Source organism: Ovis aries, chromosome 3 (assembly GCF_016772045.2).
Source record: "Ovis aries strain OAR_USU_Benz2616 breed Rambouillet chromosome 3, ARS-UI_Ramb_v3.0, whole genome shotgun sequence".
In the NCBI taxonomy this organism is placed as follows: domain Eukaryota; kingdom Metazoa; phylum Chordata; class Mammalia; order Artiodactyla; family Bovidae; genus Ovis; species Ovis aries.
Genome location: NC_056056.1, coordinates 69,062,132 through 69,079,274, shown reverse-complemented (window position 1 = coordinate 69,079,274; position 17,143 = coordinate 69,062,132). Strand labels below are relative to the sequence as shown.

Here is a 17,143-nt window from a genome sequence, read left to right as displayed (position 1 = left end):
TGCCTGAAAAATCCCATGGAAAGAGGAGTCTGGCAGTCTACAGTCCAAAGGGTGGCAAAGAGTTGGACACAACTGAGTGACTAAGCACGGCAAGAAAGGTAAAGATAGCTGCTGCTGCTGCTAAGTCACATTAGTCGTGTCCAACTCTGTGCGACCCCATAGACGGCAGCCCACCAGGCTCCTCCATCCATGGTATTCTCCAGGCAAGAACACTGGAGTGGGTTGCCGTTTCCTTCTCCAATGCATGAAAGTGAAAAGTGAAAGTGAAGTCGCTCAGTCATGTCTGACTCTTAGCGACCCCATGGACTGCAGCCTACCAGGCTCCTCCACCCATGGGATTTTCCAGGCAAGAGTACTGGAGTGGGGTGCCATTGCCTTCTCTGGGTAAAGGTAGAGAGGACCCTAAAAATTTTGAGTCTTAAAATTCAGAATTTTGAAGCTGCCTTATTTTCTTCATCACACAAGATTGTCATAGATTAGCATATGTAGAATTAACTTTTTTTTAAATACCAATGATAAAAAATGCTTCATGGTGTTGTGCCTACCAGGGATAGGCAGCTTAGTACTTAGTGCTGTGCTGTGCTTAGTCGCTCAGCCGTATCCAGCTCTTTGCGACCCCCTGGACTGCAGCCCGCCAGGCTCCTCTATCCGTGGGATTCTCCAGGCAAGAATACTGGAGGGGGTTGCCATGACCTACTCTGGGGGATCTTCCAAACCCAGGGGTTGAACCCAGGTCTCCTGCATTGCAGACAGATTCTTTACCATCCAAACCACCAGGGAAGCCCATTTTAGTACTTTACTGGCATATAAAAACAGACTACTTCCCTAGTAGCTCAGCTGGAGAAGGCAATGGCACTCCACTCCAGTCCTCTTGCCTGGAAAATCCCATGGACGGAGGAGCCTGGTGGGCTGCAGCCCATGGGGTCGTTAAAAAGTCAGACACGACTGAGCAACTTCACTTTCACTTTTCACTTTCATGCATTGGAGAAGGAAATGGCAACCCACTCCAGTGTTCTTGCCTGGAGAATCCCAGGGATGGGGGAGCCTGGTGGGCTGCCGTCTATGGGGTCGCACAGAGTCGGACACGACTGAAGTGACTTAGCAGCAGAGGAGTAGTCAAGCCTTTTCTATAGATAGCAGCGTCTTTGATAACTTAAAAAAGCCTTGACAGCATCAGTTCCCGGAGGGGGCTGTAACCACTCTAGGGTTCCAGCTGCACAGCATGCTGGGAGCTAAGCAGGCCCACACCAGGAAGGGGCCAAGGGAGAAGGAACAGTAAGTAGTGTCTGAGGTAGCAGCCTTCATGGGGACAAGTCTGTTCCTAATCAGAACTGAGAACAGCAGTCCTCCCCAGTCCTGGTCAGTAATTTAGGGGAGCTTGAATCACAGAGACAGGACTGTAGACAGCTTCTGAACTGCAGAAGAAAGAGGCACCAGGCAAGACAGGCATTCAGAGAATTTGTGAGAAAGCAGGATGAGACAGGGAAGGGGGGTAGCACCGGGCCCTTGGGGTGGGGGGAGCTCCTCCCAGTATCAGGCAGACAGCTCACCTGGGGTACAAAATGGGCTCCATGGAGTCCAGCACCTGGCTCGAGAGAGAGGCAAATGCTCTGGGCCTCGGATGTCGGGCCCAGGGGACCAGGCGGCACCCAGGTTCTCCCTGGGGATATTCAGGACTGTCAGCCCTGACACCACTCCCTTTGACTACTTCAAGCCCTGCAGGACTGGCTTGACCTTCCCTTCACCATTCCCTCCTGTATGTACCTGCAAATACCCTCCTGTGCCTGTTCTAACACCTGTGCCAAAACGTGCACCAGTAAGACTAGTGGGAGATAAATACTCAAGGATCACAAGAGACCTAGGCTCAGAATACCCACTCAGGGCAGGGGACTTATCTTGCCTCCCGTCAGTGTTTCAGGCAGTTCTACATTCCGTTTACATCCCTTTCCACCTTAAAACCTGTGAGAGGAGTGCAGCATCTGTTATGTTGAGAACAATGCCTTGAAGGCAGCTGTACATTATGCATCCATCAGTTTTTAAGCAACTGAATTCCTAATTCCTACAATTTATGATAGTCATAGATTAAGTAGCTGGGAGGCTTTGGGTTATGTGTTTCGGTATAATTCTATAACCTTATGAGTTCCTGTTTTTCAAAAGCCATATGATCTTCAGTTTCAGTCTTTTGAGAGGTGGGAAAGCTGAGAGAAATGGTAAATGCTTTCAAAAGAATACTAGGCTACCCCTACTGATACGTAGTCCCTTCCAGGTGATCCCCAAGCATCCTGGCCCCTCACTTCAGCTTTGCTCTGGTGCACTGGATGCCTGGCCTCCTTGGCGCCGCCACACCTGTCTAGCCAGGCCCCAGTCTTGGTAAGCTGTTGGGTCAGCCTTCCACTCAGCAGTCACATGTGGCACATGGCTGAGGGAAGTCCAGAAGTCTCATCTAGCACTCAGATCTCTGGTTTTCCTGTCCCAAGCAGGGAATCTGGTCTCTATTGAGGGCACATTAATTTGTTCCCCCCAAATGACTGGATATTGCTTAAATTATTGTAGACCTAAAATGAAAAAAAAGGACTCTCTTTAAAGTCATGAAGTTGTATTGATATATTTTTTTAATTTTAATTTTTAATTTTAAAATCTTTAATTCTTACATGCGTTCCCAAACATGAACCCCCCTCCCACCTCCCTCCCCATAACATCTCTCTGGGTCATCCCCATGCACCAGCCCCAAGCATGCTGCATCCTGCGTCAGACATAGACTGGCGATTCGATTCTTACATGATAGTATACATGTTAGAATGCCATTCTTCCAAATCATCCCTCCCTCTCCCTCTCCCTCTGAGTCCAAAAGTCCGTTATACACATCTGTGTCTTTTTTCCTGTCTTGCATACAGGGTCGTCATTGCCATCTTCCTAAATTCCATATATATGTGTTAGCATACTGTATTGGTGTTTTTCTTTCTGGCTTACTTCCCTCTGTATAATCGGCTCCAGTTTCATCCATCTCATCAGAACTGATTCAAATGAATTCTTTTTAATGGCTGAGTAATACTCCATTGTGTATATGTACCACAGCTTTCTTATCCATTCATCTGCTGATGGACATCTAGGTTGTTTCCATGTCCTGGCTATTATAAACAGTGCTGCGATGAACATTGGGGTACATGTGTCTCTTTCAGTTCTGGTTTCCTCGATGTGTATGCCCAGCAGTGGGATTGCTGGGTCATAAGGTAGTTCTATTTGCAATTTTTTAAGGAATCTCCACACTGTTCTCCATAGTGGCTGTACTAGTTTGCATTCCCACCAACAGTGTAGGAGGGTTCCCTTTTCTCCACACCCTCTCCAGCATTTATTGCTTGCAGATTTTTGGATCGCAGCCATTCTGACTGGTGTGAAGTGGTACCTCATTGTGGTTTTGATTTGCATTTCTCTAATAATGAGTGATGCTGAGCATCTTTTCATGTGTTTGTTAGCCATCCGTATGTCTTCTTTGGAGAAATGTCTATTTAGTTCTTTGGCCCATTTTTTGATTGGGTCGTTTATTTTTCTGGAATTGAGCTGCAGAAGTTGCTTGTATATTTTTGAGGTTAGTTGTTTGTCAGTTGCTTCATTTGCTATTATTTTCTCCCATTCAGAAGGCTGTCTTTTCACCTTGCTTATATTTGCCTTTGTTGTGCAGAAGCTTTTAATTTTAATTAGATCCCATTTATTTATTTTTGCTTTTATTTCCAGAATTCTGGGAGGTGGATCATAGAGGATCCTGCTGTGATGTATGTTGGAGAGTGTTTTTCCTATGTTCTCCTCTAGGAGTTTTATAGTTTCTGGTCTTACATTTAGATCTTTAATCCATTTTGAGTTTATTTTTGTGTGTGGTGTTAGAAAGTGATCTAGTTTCATTCTTTTACAAGTGGTTGACCAGTTTTCCCAGCACCACTTGTTAAAGAGATTGTCTTTAATCCATTGTATATTCTTGCCTCCTTTGTCAAAGATAAGGTGTCCATATGTGTGTGGATTTATCTCTGGGCTTTCTATTGATATTTTAAATGTGAGTCTTTTTCTGCTTTCTTTTAATAGGAGCGTTTTTCCCCCTGTCTTTGATGCACCGTGTTATATGTTGGATAGTCTTGTCTAAAACATCAGAAATCTTTCTTTTCTGGTTTTGATTCTTGGCTCAAGCTCCCTGAAGTTGGCTTCAAAGACCATAAGAATATAGGACTTCTGGTATCTTAGATAGAATTTCATAAGATTGGTAGGCAGTGACAAAAATAGCCTAAATCTTTCACACTTGGTCTGAACTCCCTGTGTCAGCTGTGGCCTCAGCAAGAGAGAGAGATACTCTGCAAAGGAAGTCATTCGGGGAGAGCTTAATGAAAAGACAGCGACGTGGGCAGGATTGAGAAGGTGGTGTGGCACCTCAGCGGTAATGACAACTAGAAGGGCAAGGGCAGGAAGCTGTTGCCCAGGTATGGAGAAGGTGGCTATAGGCGCAGGCCACCTTCCAGGAGCTGAGACCTGAGGGGAGGGTTGCAGGTAATTAATCTGAGTCGCAGAAAGGAGGTGTTGAGGGAATGGATGCATCAGCTGCGTTCGCTCCTCGCCTGCTGGCCTCCTGCTGCCTCTCTCTAGCTGAATGCAGTCTGTGCCTGAAGGGCAAGGCCGTGCCTTGATGCAGTCTGTGGCAGGCAGCCATGGAGGGCAGAGAGCAGAGCAGAAGGGTAGACGGGAGATATGGAAGGACACACAGAAAATACCGGCCCATTCTCCTCGAATATTTTCCTTATGGAAACTAATGTCATTATCACCGAAGAGAAATTCAGGCCACTTTAATGTTGAACAGCAATTATCGCCCTTTATAAATGCTTCTGGATATGTACAGGTATTTATTACCTAATATTGTAACTGTGTATATATATAATCAAAGACGTCAGTAAATACATCCAAATCAATATCAACAGTTATTAGAGACACTTAAAACCTTACCTAGTTTAAGTGGAACAGTTTTGATGAGCCATAGTTTTTACATCACTGTCTAGGGGTACCATAAGAATCAGCTCATTAGAGATGAGAATTACAGCTTTTTAAAATCAATAACATTTCAACATCTTTGGCCCATCTCCAGAGATTTTTATTTTCACATTAAGACAAAATCAAGAAATTAGAAACTTAAAACTATAGAATTGTTTGGTATCAATATCCAGTCTTCAGTATGGATCAGAATTATCATGCAACCTGTTTTTGCATCCCATGGTAACTGGGTGATCATCACAGAGGTGAATCACAAAAGGCATTTTCTTACTTTCTAGATAGGATCTAACAGTATCTCCAGATGTGTGGAATACCATCTTTTATTAAAATCCAAATATGCTGGCCACACAGTAGTCTTTCCAGTGGTACCCAGTGGGGCCATGTCCCCACCTTTTCCTCACTTCACTGCTTAGATTAACCATCTGCATGGGGAATAGTAATAATGGAGGTTCTTACTTAATATATTCAGTTGTAACCCGCATTCAGACAAAACCCCAAATTTATGATGAAAGAAAAACTAAATACAAATCGAATTATTTTTATGGAAATTGGCATTAAAGTATTTACTAACTTTTATTTTTCTAAGTGGATGTAATTGTTAGCTTAGGGATTGTTTTCTCAATGCACCTGAGTCAGCAGTCTGTATTTTTTCAGGGTCCTTTATTAACGAGTGCTGAGGCTTGCAGCTTCTGGGGCTCTGTCCAGGGACGAATGAAAGAATGTGGGACTTAACCCTTTCTGTTTCCGCACCATCTTTATAGCATCATCTTGCCTATTATAGCATTTTCCACCTTTTACTAAAAGAAGGAGAGACTCAACCCTCCAGTCTTGTTTTCTCACCTCAGAAGCTGTATAACTTATAGTCACAAATTGCAAATCAAAATACCATACTAAAGCATATTTTTTCTTCTCTCAGAAAGGCCTTGGGCTTCCTGCTAGCATGTCCTGTTTATCTCAGACTGGCAAGGTCATTTTTCTTAAAAAAAAAAAAAAAATCTGAATTAGAAAAGTTAGTTTTTAATGCTTAAATTGTCTTAGCACCAGTTTGATGTAGTTTACTTATAAATTATGGATAACTGGAAAGTGTGTGTGTGTGTACCATAATTTCTTTTTCCATTTCCTTCATTGATGGGCACTTAGGTTGTTTCCATGTCTTGGCTACTGTAAGTAATGCCGCTGTGAATTTAGGGGTACAGTTATATTTTCAATTTAGTATTTTTCATTTCCTTTAAATATTCCAGAAGCATGATTGCCAGATCATTGGGTAATTCTGAGTCTCCTCCACACTTTTTTCCGTAGTGGCTGTCAGTTTACATTCCCAGTGCACAGGGACTCCGTTTCCTTCACACCCATGCCGGCATTTATCTCTTTTTGATGATGGCCATTCTAATGGTCATGAGGTGATCTCTCACTGTGGTTTCAGTTTGTATTTCTCTAACAACTAGTGGTGTCGAGCATCCTCTCATGTACTTATTGTCCTTCCATGGATCTTCTTTGGAGAAATGTCTATTCAGGTCCTGTGCCCATTTTTAAATAAGATTATTTGGATATTTTTTGCTTTTGAGTTGTATGAGTTTTATAATACATTTTGGATATTAACTCCTTATCAATATATGGTTTGCAAATATTTTCCCCAATCCATAGATTGTCTCTTCACTTTGTTGATGATTTCTTCTGTTGTGCAGAAGCTTTTTAGTTTACTGTAGTTCCGCTTGTTTATTTTTTATTTTATTGCTTGTCCTTTTGTGCTTGTGCATTAAATCTATAGATGACTTTTGTAGTAGTGACAATTTAACAACATTCTTCTAATGCATGAACGTGATGTACCTTCACATTGATTTGCTTCTTCTTTAATTTCTTTTATCAGTCTCTCATAGTTTTCAGAGTAGAGATTTTCATCTGCATAGTTAAATTTATTCCTAAGTATTTTGTTTTTGATGCTCTTGTCAATGTGATTGATTTCTTTCTTTCTCTGAAAATTTGTTGTTAGTGTATAGAAACACTACTGATTTTTCTCTGTTAATTTGTATCATGTAACTTTACTGAAATCATTGATTAGATTTAACAGGTTTATGATTATCTTTAGGATTTTCTATATATAAAAACATGTTATCTAAAAATAGAGATAATTTATCCAGTTCTGATACTTGTATTTCTTTTTCTTACCTGATTACTCTAGCTAAGACTTCCAACTATGTTGAATAGGAATGGTGCAAGAGGCACCCATGTCTTATTCCTGATCTTAGAGGAAAAGCTTTTAACCTTCCACCACTAAGTATGATATTCGCTATGGGCCTGTCTTATGTGGCCTTCATTTTGTTGAGATATGTTCCTTCTATTTCTAATTTGTTAAAAGTTTTTATTATGCATGGATGTTGAATTTTGTAAAATGCTTTTTCCATGTTTATTGAGATGATCATTTATTTCTTTCCTTTCATTCTATTAACATGATGTATCACATTGCTTGACTTGCATAGGTTGAACCATCCTTGCATCCCCAAGATAAATCCCATTATTCACGGTGAATGATTCTAGTAATGTGCTGCTGAATTCAGTTTGCTAGTATTTTATTGAGAATGTTTACACCTGTATTCATCAGAGATTTTGGCCTCTACTTTTCTGGTAATGTCCTTTTCTGTTTTTGGTATCAGGTTAATGCTGGTCTCATAAAATGAGTTTGGGAGTGTTCTCTCCTCTTTGGTTTTTTGGAGGAGTCTGAGAAGGATTGGTGTTAATTCTTCTTCAAGTGTTTGGTAGAATTCACCCAGTAAAGGCATCTAATTCTGGACTTTTTCTTCAGTGGGATGGTAACCATATTTTAAAGTAGAAATCCTCACAGTTAAAATTTTTTACTTTGAAATCAGTCTCCATCTTGGCTATTTTTTAAAGCAAAAGTTAGTTGATGGCAGAGTTTTATATCAACTTTATTATCACTACCACTACCTCTCCAACATTTGAAACCTTCCACATGTTTCCATTTTCCTAGTTTTTTGGTTCTGGAATCTCTCTAACTTTTACAAAAAGAATTGGCTTGGTGAGAGTCAGTACAAAATTTAGCTGCCCTTGGATTATTCTCTTACATCTAAAACCCCAGTAAATAATCCAGGAAAGCAGCTCACTGTATTCTGGCAAGGGCTTCAGACGATCAGAACTGGGATTGGTGTCAGAAGTGGGATTAATGCCACTGCTCTTTCATCCTACTCATGTTTGTTGGAGGTCTGAGGATTGCCCTAAGAGTTGAACAATCACAGGCCTTTGTTGTTTGCCAAATTCGATTCTCCTAAATCCGCTCATCCAGCTAGGATGTCAACTCTGTGAAAGCCAAATTTCTGATACACTGCTTGATCTCCAAATTGATAACAGTACCAGCACTCCATGAATATTTGTTGAATGAATGGATAAACTTCTAACAAATTTAGGTTGATTTCCAGTCACTGACACCCATGGATTAAATATCAGCCTATGATTTTGTCAGCATCTTGTCTGTATATCCATAATCTGTCTCTAAGCAGTTGGTACCCCTGGTCCCTTCCAGCCCTCAGGTTAAAGGATTCTGCCTTTAGGCAATTGCGAACACCAGCGCTAAGTGGAGAGACCCTTACTCCTAAGCTCCATCTCTGTGGCACTGAGGGTCTTTGTCCCCTTTGGCAGGGAGTGTGACAGTGAGTGTTTAGGAGGGATCTAGAGGGTCAGGCAATTTCCGTGCTCAGGCACATATGCTACAAGCTTCCCTTCATGTGGCTGAATGAGTAGTGCCTCCAACAGTTCCCATGGACAGGGAGGGACTCATCCCTGGGCACCACTGGCCCGTTGCAATATTCACCCACATTTGGCTGCCAGCATCTCATTAGCTTTTAGTAACCCCGACTTGTGGATCTACAGACAGATCAGGATCCTGAAGGGTGGTCTTTGTCCTCCCCCGCCCTCTAGAACCTCACTCTGGAGAGGATGGTGTGAGCACCCCCTAGACAGTACTGGGTAGGGGGGAGGGCATTGTATGCTGGGTGGAATCCTTCTCCCAATCACCCAGAGTGAAGGGCAGGGAAAAGAGGATTTTCCACTCCACAGACTGCCTTCCCCCAGCAGGCAACCTCGCCGCCCATCCATCTCAGCTGCTCAGCACAAGGAAACTCTGAGGTGGCAGCGCCAGAGCTATTCTTAGCAGGGGATTATAAAGGAGGAGTCTGCGAATACTCTTACATTAATCTTTTAGTCCCTCTGGTGCATATTCACTCTCAATCTAGGCCATATGTTCCTGAGGAAACCAGGAAGCTTTTATAAACCAAAATTAGAAGCAGATTCTGAGCCTTCTCTGAATGGTGGTCCCCTCCTCTCGGAACTGACAAGTCCTAGACTTCACTTTCACTTTTCACTTTCATGCATTGGAGAAGGAAATGGTAACCCACTCCAGTGTTCTGGCCTGGAGAATCCCAGGGATGGGGGAGCCTGGTGGGCTGCCGTCTGTGGGGTCTCACAGAGTCAGACACAACTGAAGTGACTCAGCAGCAGCAGCAGCACCAAATAACCTCAAAATTCCACTCTGGCACTAGCGTTTTCCAGACTTTTTCTTAAACTGTGCTTACGGCTGAATGAGAAAGGCCCTAAAGCTTATCTGCTTCTACTGTCTCACATCATTTGTGAATCAATTTGAACAGATTTATGAACTGAAGAAGAAAATCCTATGACGAGAACTGTACATCATGGCTATATAAAGAAATGTTAAGGGGGGGTTGTTTTGTTTTGTTTTTGTGGTTTTTTTTTTTTTGTTTCCCAAATTAATAGCTGCCTTTGATGCATAGTTCCTTAATATATGAGTCCATGGTGTAAGATTGTTAAAAGTTCCACTAACTTGTAAATGTCGTCTATCTGACTCTCCGTTTCTCAAGGGCCAGCCCTGTGTCTGTCGCGGTGGCCTCTGTGTGCCTCACACCGTGCCTTGCACATGGTATATAGTGAGCAAATATTTCCTCAGGGAGTAGACAAATAGGCACATTTATTTAACCTGCTCCTCTGCTTATTTAAGTAAATTAATCTGTTCTCAAAATGGCCTACAAATCTGTCCTTTGTCAGCAAACCACTTTTACCTTCATTTTGCTAGCACTGATGGGTGGTCTTACTATTGTGGGGAAGGTGTGACCCATGTAGAACTGAATGATGCCCCATCTGGCCATGGAACTGCTCTTGGTTAAATGATTTCCTATCTTCATATCCCTTGTTCATTAGGGATTAAATTTTATTTGGTTTAAATCTATTTAAATAACCCAAGGCAAAAAGGACTGAAAGAAAAGTCTATATTATTATAGCCACCGCACCCATCTTACAGACAAAGCTTCTTAGCAGATTTATAGTGAAATAAAGAATATGCTCACAAGTAGCAAAGTCTAAAAATATGGAAAGGTTTAGATTTCCCTGAGTTGAAGCAAATCCCCATCTATAGGTAATCCCAGTTTTCCTTCGTACCTTTTGTGCTATGTTTGGGGACAGAAGTCCACTGGGAGAAACTGCCCCAATTTTTTTTTTTAATGCTTTATTGAATCAGTTAATCCACATTTCAAGTTTGCTTGAGGCTTGATGAACATGAAGAAGCAAGACAATGCTCCCATCCATAGTGATATCAACAAATAAACAGCCCAGCTCTCCTGGCGCTTTCCTCAGCTCCACTGGCCTGACAGAAGCCCTTTGTCATCACTGATCAATAGCTGCTTTGTGAGCTTGTATCGAAGAGCTGCTAAGAACTGACAATCGTGCTGGCAGGTGCTGCTGAACTTAACATAACTGAGATCTGTCAAAAGCATCTGATCCCATGGTGGAGGGACCATGAAGGGCATAAACTTTGGTACACAGCCCTGCAGTTGCAAACAGGTTGCCTGTGAGCTAAGCTCAGACCTCATGCTGGGAGGGTGTTTGCGTCTGTGTCGGGTGGAGAGTCCCTGCTACTCCAGAGCATTTCTCTCCAAGCTGAAGTCTTCTTCTTCCCTGCACCCCTTAATCCTGTGAGATTTCTACACGCAGAGCTGCCCTGAGCAGGTGGAAGGTGGCGAGTTTCCTATTCTCTAACACGGTGGAGGGAACTGAAGGTGCAGAATCTATTAATCACTTCAAAGGCCGGTTTCTTAGTCATGTAACTCTTCTGAAAGTTTGTTAGTGATTTTTAAGGGAATTTAATGCTACCTTCATAAATGGTTTTCCCTTTTCAGATCTCTTGGCTTTCTGTGTTTTTTGAACCAAAGTAATGACTATGTAATGGGTAGTTTTAGGAATTGAGCCTTCCATTCATTAGAAAATAGCTTGCTCACTTTTTATCACAAAGAATGGGCCAGGGTGTAAAAATGCAGAGGTGTTATAGAATGCTATGAAGTGCTGTAAAATGATTTTTAAATAGATTAACACACCTAGGAAATCATACTCCTACAGTGGGATCAGTTGACTCAAACCCACTCACACGTGAAGCTAAAGAACACATCACGAATGGGTAAGCCCTTTTCTACCCAGAGGGAGTCTCTTTCAGAAGATAGTGGCAAAGTTGGGTCTTACTATTTTAGTCAAGCGTTTAAATGTCTCTTGGATCTCCATTTAGAGGGAATGCATGCTACTAGGGTCGTTTACCCTCCCACTTTTTACTGTTGTGTGGTCAAGATGTGATAACTGAGGTCTTTGCAGAAGCAGTTGTTAGGATGCACAATCTGTGCCCCTTGACATGATGTCCATGGGTGTATGACATGCAGGACTGGGCTTCTTGTGGGTGTGTGGAAAGCATATTGGTGCCACTGTTGTGCTCTAAACAGCTGGTGTGCTCTAAACAGCCCCATCCACTCCTTTGAAGTTCACATCGTGCCGGGCCATCTTTCCCCCTCCCAGTTCCTGTCTTTTATCAGTTTCCTGTCCCTGTTTGGCTGGTGGTCAGCTGGCTGACCCCAGCTCCTGCCGCACTGCGGCTTATGTCATCAACCATTGCTCCTCTCGCTGACTTAACCTTCTCTCCTCTAGATTTCTCATTCCCAGAACACCTGACCTTCATCCTCACCAAGATACCCAACGCCTAGACACCTTCATTTTTCTCTCAGCTCCCTCCCAGCCTCCCTTCTTGCCTCCTTAAATGCCACCCCTCCAGTCCTCTGGGCTCTTCATCCCTGTATTTCTCCTACCCCTCTACTCCTCTGACTAGAAGATCACACTGGTGCTGGTTGCCCTCACCAGAATCCTTCCCATGCTCCACCCCACAAAACCATTCACTCCTTCCTTCTTCTCAGAGGAAGTGAGTCCCTCCTATTCATGGTGGTGCTTGGGCCCTGACCTTCCTACTATCCAAGCTCCCTCATCATTTCTCATCTTCCCTCTGTCTCCTATGCCACCTGCCCCAAACTGGATCCATGTCCTTAGTCAAGAAACACATTCCAGTCTTTCCCATCCCACTCAACTCTGCTCATGAGAGAAACAGTCCTTTGACGGAGTTTACACACGTATCCCCCCCTTCACCTCCCCTCCCTGCCTGCTTCTCGTCCGTGCCTCATCTGGCCAGCCCATCTGCCTTCTGTCCCTGCTGACGTGGTCACTCAAGTTCCCAGTTTCGATCTACTCTCTTTGTCTTGTTTAAAGGACAAACTCGTTTTTTCTGTAGTAGCATTGTTCAATAGAAATATAGTGTAAGCTACAGAGGTGATTTTTCTAGCAGCCACGTTACAAAAAGTAAAAGAAATGGTGAACTTTAATTTTAATAATGTATTTTTAAGCCAATACAAAAAATATACCATTTTAACATGTAATCAATATAAAAATAATTCATTATTTTGTATGTATTTTAACTATTATTTTTACTAGGTCTTCAAAACCAGGTCTGTATTTTGCAGTTAGAACACATTGCCACGTGGACAAGGCACAATTCAAGTGCTCAGCAGCTGCGGCCAGTGGTGACCATGTTGGACAGTGTAGGTTTAGATGATATTCTACCGCTTACCCTTTGGAAACAATCTCTTCTGGCCCTCCTCCTACCACTCCAACCATTCCTTCTCAGGGCCCCATGTCTGCTTCCTCTTCCAGCCCCTCATATGCTGTTGGTGCTCAGGATCTCACCTTTGGCCATTCTCTCTTTTCACCTTACACCCTCTCCCTGATTCATATGTCCCACCTATTGGCCGTGATTCCTGGTGTTGTGTGTCTGAGTCCCACCTCTCGGTTGAACCTCCAGCTAGAATGGCCAACCCACAGGCGTCCAGAGTTTGACATGCCAAAACTGAGCTCCCCATCCTCCCTCAGAAATCTCCTGTCTCAGGCGGTGCTGACGCCAAAGCAGGACACTGTTGTCCCACCTGAACTGCTCTCCCTCCTCATCCCCTAGAGCTCATCAGATGTGGTGTCCTTGAAGCCGACGTCCTCTGTGATAGTCTAGTCACCTTTACTTGCGCTTCCCTCTGCTCCAGTTCATCATGCCCTCGACTTTTCACCCATATAGTTGACTGCTCACCTAAAACAGCTGAGTCTGGAACTGTACCTCTATTTTGTTAAAAGGGACTGTGTCGTAGGCCTCAGTCAAGAGCATTTTCAAGGTGGAAGGCTCCTCTCAGGATTACCCATAGTTCTGCCTGATCCCCTTCTTTCGACTCCACTTCTTCACTGAGCAGCTCTACAGACTGTTCTGGAAGCCAAATAAATATTGGATTGGCCAAAAAGGTCATTTGAGTTTTTTCCATGTGATCTTATGGAAAGATCTACATTTGACAGAATCCAGTTCCTTTTGTTTTGAAAATAGTTCTCATGGCTTTGGAGACTTTTCCTAAACCTGGACTTATCCTAGAGCAGAGGTTCTTAATTAATGCCTCTCTCAGTCTCAACCTGTCTCTCTCATACTACAGACATCTTTGAAAATATGATTAAAGCACACCTCTTTTCCCTAGAAAAATGTATGCATGCGCACACAATTTGACATGAATGCCAGGGGTGTCACTGGATCCCTGAAGCCCATTCAGAGGGGAGACAGGTCTTGCTAGAGGACAGTCCTAAACTAGTGCTCAAATCATCCCGTTTCCACCTGCAACCAGGATCCAGGGTCACTGGATTTCCCAAGACGTTTTGAAAACTCTTAGAGCATTTTAATAACACATCTTGGAATCTGAAGAAAGCCACGCTTCCTCCAAGGACACTTTGAACATCATTGGACTAACAGCGCTAAAAACGATTCCAAATGTGCATTTCTTGGCTAAACGTAGCTGAGTTTCTCCACACCCACACCTCTCTTTATAGAAACTGCTTGGAATGACTGTTTCTCACCAGTTCTCTGAGCCTTCCCCCCAGTCGGCTCTCACATTGCACTCCTCTCGGGTGGTGACTGACTTCCATAACCTCCTCAGTCGTTTCAGAAGCTGCCCAGGAGCCTTGGCATTGACCCCTCACCCGTACAACTCAGGTCATCGTGTGCTCTGTTCCACCCCTCGCTCTGCCAGCCCAGCACCCCAGTGCGGGGCAGTGGGCAGGGAGGTGAACGCCTGAGCACAGGTCACCCCTGGGGCCTGTCGTGGGGTGACAGCCCGTGCCACGGTAACACTCCACACACCTTCACGTGAGTCGAAGCTTTCTCTTCCACGGCCGAGCTGCTGGGCTATGGGATTGCAGGTAGCACTGACCTGTCATAGTCCTTCTGTGCCTAGAGGGAACACAGGACCTGGAGTGGCGACTCATCGGTGTGGGGTGGGTCTCCAGCAGCCACTCCCCCCAGCACTGGGCAGGAAGGGAGCTGCCTCATTACTTAACACCGAGTCACAAGCTTGAGCTCGCAGGCCCCTCACCGAGGTTCCCACCTCCACCCTCTTTTCCTTGTACCCTCTCCACGCGCAGGCCTGATCTTCCTCCTCTCTCCTGATTATCCAGTTCGCTTGCTCTCTTGGCCAGGTTCCCTCCTTAAATTTTTTCCCAGTGGAAACTTTCTGCTTTGTTTCCCAGAGTCTCTTCACAGCCCCACTTGCCCTGTGAGCCCTTCTTGTCTCTGCTCCTCCCGCCTTTGGCCCCACCCCATCACCTTCCCAGCCCTGCACCTCCCTGCAGATTCCCAGTCATGCTCACGGCCTTCCTCGCTCTCCATCCTGTGTGCCAGCTGCGAACAACCAACTATAAAGAGTTTATTGGACTGAAAAGTGAGTGAATGTTCTCACACGCTCTGCTCTTTCCCACCTCAGCAAAGCTTTTCAGAGTCACATTTCCAAAGGAATCTGAATCTGGAAGGATTTAGATCCACTGAAAAATACTAAACCTCCAGGGTTTGGCTGTGGTTGAAACTGTTGGCAGTCCCTCTCACGTCTGATGTTACGAACCCTGTTTATAGATGCCTGGAAAGAAGCCTTTAATGCTTGTATTGTGTTTTAACTTGCTTTCCTTTGGAGGCAGGGAATTGTCAAGTAAGTATGCGCAGCACTCTGCAAAAGCCCAGGTGTTGGATGAGCATCTAGAACTAAGCGTTCATGCAGAATTCACAGCCGTGGAGGGTCTATACTTAACACTCTGCTGAATTTGCCACAATGCAGGTTTCTGCCTTTTGCCCCCTCATCTTCAGTTTTGAAGCAATACAGCTGTAAACATGCTTGTGAAATAAGAAAGAAAACATTCTGAGATTGCTTTACTTTTCAGTTTTTTACTGAAAATCAAGGTGAAAAAAGCATCAGATTGCCTCCACGTGTATATATATACAACCCACTGTATATATAAGTACACAGTGTTTGTGCTTGTATGCATACTCTGTATACACTGTATAATATGCGACATATTATACAGCCCGTGTATGCCCTGAAAACGAGCCCTGCGTGTAATCTCAGATTCTGCCGTATGAACCGTGCTCTAGTTCCCCTGGCCCCTTGCTCCCATCTCAGACCTTGGCTTGCTTTTATCGTACACGCAGACACTCTTAGGTGGAAGAAGAAACCCACGGATGTCATTTAAAAGTTCCACTAAAACAGAAGAAAGAGCAGATGTCCCGGGAAGCGATAATTACCATGCATGCAGTCTAATTGTGAGAACCGCCTGCCCCCAGCCTCCCGCTCTTGCCCAATTTGGCAGCGGTGATGTCAGCCGGGGGTGTCGTTTGCAGAGATGTGCTCTCTCCCTATTCTTTGGTGCTGACAGTGATGCCATTTGGTCCAATTATCACTTATGATTACATAACATGTTTTGATTGAAGAGCTTCTGAGAAAATAAAGCTACCTTGTTTCTCCTGAGCACAAAAATGCAAGCCGTTCCAGCAGGCACGCTGCCCTCCCGAGAAACGTTGCAAACTATTAGGCTAAATTATGAGTTGAACTTGATTCGGAAACAAAGTGGCCATTGTGCCTGACTCCCACCGACATCCAGGAGGATGTGATTGTTTTTCTGACCACAAGTCCCTCTCCAGCGCACTCTAAACTAAGCAGAGGCCCCCTGGCGCATTGGCACAGCCCAGAGAGTGCGCGGAAGCAGTGACAAGGCCTCCTTTTTTCTCCCTATCCTGTAGGCGCTTTAGTGCAGAGTTTGCCCAGAGACGCCAGGGTATGAGCTTTCTGAATTTGGTAGAGCGGTGCACTCTTTCATTTCTGTTTTAGTTCTTTGCTGGCATGTTCGGGAAGCATGGTGTGTGCCACACAGGAATGTCTGTTCACTTGGACGATGCTTGTGCATGAATGAGGTGGTTGCTAATGCAGCCCTAAACTGTACTAAGTTTCTCACTTGGCTTTGTTTGCTGCTTACAAGGGGATCCAGGTAATCCTTTCTCTTTATGTAGCCCCCAAAGCCAGAGCTAATGAATTGAAACATGTGGCAGGAGCTGGGCCCTTCCCCTGCCCCTCCCAGGGTCTCTAAATGCAGAGAAGTCCCATTTGAGGGAAGCTTGTGGTACCCAAAAATTGCCCTCTTCTTATAGGAGTCCTTGAGGGCTTCCCAGTTAGAGGAATTTCTTAATTAAAATTGGAGGCCCAAATCTGCAGAGCTGAGCAGGATAAAACAAGCTTTGGTGTGGTGGTAGCAGTTGAATACAGACCATGAGCTTGCCCTGAGGGGTAGGGCCAAGGCCTTCATTCTTTGCTTCCTATCTGCCCTTTGTGCGGCAAGAATGACCTGGGCACTTGACCTTCAGGGCCGGTTCCCCAGCCTGGCTTGAAAGTCC

The 17,143-nt window shown here is 44.3% G+C and overlaps 1 protein-coding gene across 11 annotated transcripts in view; it reads left to right on the top strand.

The window, feature by feature from the left end:
• EML6 (EMAP like 6) overlaps positions 1 to 17,143 on the top strand; it is a 324,086-nt gene that overhangs the window by 284,752 nt on the left and 22,191 nt on the right. The window lies entirely within an intron of this gene.